Below are 4,606 nucleotides of genomic sequence, written 5' to 3'. Positions count from 1 at the left end.
CCACAGTCATCTGAACAACTGTGGTGACTGAGGAAGAGAGAAAGAAGGTGATCTAAACTAGAGTGGGAGCTTCCTGAGGGCAGACGCTATTCTACTTAGGAAAAGAAACAAATGCTTATATAGTATACAGTGCACGGGCTTTCTCTAGTTGCAGAGAAACTAGATGTGCAACTAGCTGTGCAACTAGAATAGTGCACTATTCTAAGCACTTTGCATATATCAACACATTTAGCCTCACAAACATCCCTATAACATAGGTACCATTTTCATTCCTATTTTACACATATGCAAACTGAGGCAAAAGGAAATTAAAGTAACTTGGCCCAAGGCCACACAACTAGGAAATGGTAGAACCAGGATTTGAGCCTAAACAGTATGTTTCCTCACCCCATGACCTTACCACTATGCTCTCCAGTTTTAAACACCAGCAGAGAAATATTCAGATCACTTCCATCTTCCCAACACCTACAACAGTGCCTAGTATACAGTTAGTGCTTTATAAATATTAGATGACTACAGATATGAACTCATTGCTTTCATTGTTCTTTGATCATTTCACACTGTATATACATATTTAGTTCAATGTCTCCAAATATTTTTATAATAAATCTGTAAAATCCATATGGATTTTCCTAGATTACCCTAGAATAATATTTACAGCTGCTCACCTGATTTAAACCAATGCTGTAAATATGACATATAATTTGTACTGGGTATTCCTCACTGCCATCTTTTTTTTTTTTTTTTGCGGTATGCGGGCCTCTCACTGTTGTGGCCCCTCTCGTTGCGGAGCACAGGCTCTGGACGCGCAGGCTCAGTGGCCATGGCTCACAGGCCTAGTTGCTCCGTGGCATGTGGGATCTTCCCGGACCGGGGCACGAACCCGTGTCCCCTGCATCGGCAGGCAGACTCTCAACCACTGCGCCACCAGGGAAGCCCCTCACTGCCGTCTTTTGAATTCACAAATGTCTAGAGACTACTAAAATCATAGGCTCATAAGATCAGAATGAAGCCCAGAAGTCATCTTGTCCACACTAACCTCCAAAACCATGCTTCAGTCTAAATCATGTGGTGCTTCCTTCTCTATTGAACATCTTCGATAATTATATTAAATATCTGTAACCATACTGAGCATAGGCAAAAATGCTGTATTATGTTCTTCCACAGTTCTTAAAGACTGGATTCTTTAAGGTCTGGGACTGTGTCTTTGCTATTTTTTTATTCCAAGCCCTTTAATATTGCCTGGAATTCAAGAGTCATTCAATATATCTTCATCCATTAATTCTCTTTCCAATCTCTGGGGAGACATAAATCAAGTTTACTCTTTCTTCTATGTGACAGTCCTTCAAATAAGTGAAGATATCTCCACCCAAAATTTTTTCTTTGAGCTAAACATGCCCACTTACTTCAATCATTTTTCCTCCAAGAAGGTAGTTTCAAGTTCCTGACTCTTTTCAGAGGCTGTATATGCCTCTTATCAGCTTTGTTGGGTCAATAGCCATTTTATTATTTGGGGCTCAGAACCAGAAATAGTGTGATTTGACTAGTATGATAGCCAGCCTCCAGGCTGATCCCTAATGAGCCCCATCATCTGGTATTCACACCCTCCTGTAGTCCCTCCCACATTGAATAGAGCTGACCTGTGCGACCAACAGGATTGTGAAACTGACAGTATGTGATTTCTGAGGCTAGGTTATAAAAGACATGGCAGCACCCACCTTACTCTCTTAAATCACTCGCTCTGGGGGAAGCTAGTAGCCATGTCATGAAGACACTCAAACAACTCTACGGAAAGGCTCACAAGAGAGGAACTGAGGCCTCCCACCACTCCTGTGAGTGAGCCATCCTAGTCAAGCCTTCAGATGGCGGCAACTCCAGCTAACAATCTGACTGCAACAGTATGAGAGGTATACCCTGAGAAAACCAAAATTCAAAAAGAGTCATGTACCAAAATGTTCATTGCAGCTCTATTTACAACAGCCTGGAGATGGAAACAACCTAAGCGCCCATCATTGGATGAATGGATAAAGAAGATGTGGCACATATATACAATGGAATATTACTTGGCCATAAAAAGAAATGAAATTGAGCTATTTGTAATGAGGTGGACAGACTAGAGTCTGTCATACAGAGTGAAGTAAGTCAGAAAGAGAAAGACAAATACCGTATGCTAACACATATATATGGAATTTAAGGGAAAAAAATGTCATGAATAACCTAGGGGTAAGACAGGAATAAAGACACAGACCTACTGGAGAATGGACTTGAGGATATTGGGAGGGGGAAGGGTGAGCTGTGACAAGGCGAGAGAGAGGCATGGACATGTATACACTAACAAACGTAAGGTAGATAGCTAGTGGGAAGCAGCCGCATAGCACAGGGAGATCAGCTCGGTGCTTTGTGACCACCTGGAGGGGTGGGATAGGGAGGGTGGAAGGGAGGGAGATGCAAGAGGGAAGAGATATGGGAACATATGTATATGTATAACTGATTCACTTTGTTATAAAGCAGAAACTAATGCACCATTGTAAAGCAATTATACCCCAATAAAGATGTTAAAAAAAAAAAAAAGATCAGCATTTAAGAACATCTCTTTGCACTTAGACTACATAACAGTGGGTATAAAGATACTTCTTAAAACTTGGAGAGATCTTGATCAAAGGGATGCATATTTTATCCTGTCTAGGACTTTGGCTAACAGCCATCAACTGTCAAGATCAGCATTTCCCAATGTTTCACTCTGAGAAAATCTAGTCCTGTGAAATGCTTCTAGAAAAAAACAAAGGGAGAAGATAAGTGTTTTTCTCTTCCTTTCTTCCTTCCTTCCTTCAAAACTGAATTCAAACTGTCTCAATAAGTAGACATTTGTTGACTTCACTGATAAAGTCTAGAGGTGGGGCAGGCAAGATACAATGCGACCAGGCCTCAAGCTCCATTTCTGGATTCTGTTTATATCTGTGTGTTATATTCTTCCTCTTCTCTGCAAAATGACTGCAGCAGATCCAGCCCTCACATATACACATCACACTCTCCAGAGCATGAGAGAGGATCAGTGTTCTTAAACTCCACCACCCCGCCCCCCCACCACCAAAAGTTCTGAGACTTGCTTTTATTGGATCCTCTCAGGTCACAGGCTGTTTACCAAGCCAATCATTACGCAAGGGATAACATATACTGACTGGCTTACCCTAGATCGTATTTCCCTCTTTGGAGCCATAGATAGTATCAGCTTCCCTGGAATTCCAAGGCTGAAACAACAACACTACCAATGCTGTGGAAATAACTAACTGCTGTCCACTATAAATATATTTGGAAAATATTGACTTATACCTACTTCTTAATTCAAGTATAATCTTGAAAATGAAGACGACTCCAAACCTGGAGAATAAGCATTAACAAGAGACCAGTCCCATGAGATTTATCAGCATACCCCTAAAACTTAATATAAGGAACTGTTAGAACATAAGCCCCATTAGGAGAAAACTTTACCTGTTTTCTTTGCCCTGGTGCCATGAAGACTGCTTGACATACAGTAAGCGCTCAATAAATATTTGTGGAGTTAATGAAGGAACTGGTTTCTAATGAAGGGCCTTTGATCTGAACATCAGCAAACTTTGTTCTCAAAGGGAGGAAGGATCCATAAATCTCTAAGTTCCCCTTCTGAGGAAATGGGCATAAGAAGGAATGATTTTTCCAATTCTCCATGAGGTCTGGCTTTGCAGTTGCTGAGACATACCCTACTTTCCTTTACCTCCCTGTCTATCCTTACCAAAACACTCAAGTCAGCTGAGGGAAATTGGGTATCCATGTGTTCCTGCAACCTTAAAAAAGCCCATTTCATTACAATGTTCAATACACAGCCCTGTACAAGGAGGAATGTAAAGAGATAAAGAAAATACCAGGAACTATTTTTGTCCTTTAAAAAATGAACACTAAAAATATGGTGCTTTGGCAAGATTTTGAACTGCAGAGTCTCAAAGGCATGGGTTTGAATCCAGGTTCTGCTCTTTACTAATCATGTGACCTCAGGCAAATTAACCTCTCTGAACTTCAGTTTCCTCATCCGTAAAATGAGGATGATATCCTCGTCACTCAGCCAAATGTAATAACATGGCAAAATGCTTATTCTGGCATAGCAGACACAATAAATGATAGTTACTATCATTATTATTCTCATCATCTAAGAAACTTCAAATTGACTTAGTTGAATAGTTCATTTAACTCAACCATCTCTCTAGATGATGCTGAGGGTTAGTCTATAAGATATTGCTCTTGAAAGATTAGCATCTGCATAAACAGATCCTGAGAAATTATGCCCCAGGATAGACTATGTAGAGATAAAACTTATAGTTACTATATATGTAAACACTGAGGAATTTTAGATTTGTGTTTTCACCATTAGGAAGAAAAAGGTAGAAAAACAGGGTAGAAGCACTTTAAGTGGGCAAAGATGTCAGTAGGAAGCCCCAGACATGGAGCTCTGTGTGCTGTGGACCACAAACAGGCCTGCCTGCTTAGAGCAGAGATGTTGGTCCAGAATGTACTAGGATGAGGGCAATTAGACAGGTAACGAGGTGATGGATGGAAAATAAATTAAAAGTTATAG

The sequence above is a fragment of the Grampus griseus genome (genome assembly GCF_964374135.1).
Source record: "Grampus griseus genome assembly, chromosome: 4".
Taxonomy (NCBI): Eukaryota; Metazoa; Chordata; class Mammalia; order Artiodactyla; family Delphinidae; genus Grampus; species Grampus griseus.
This window is presented reverse-complemented; position numbering follows the sequence as displayed.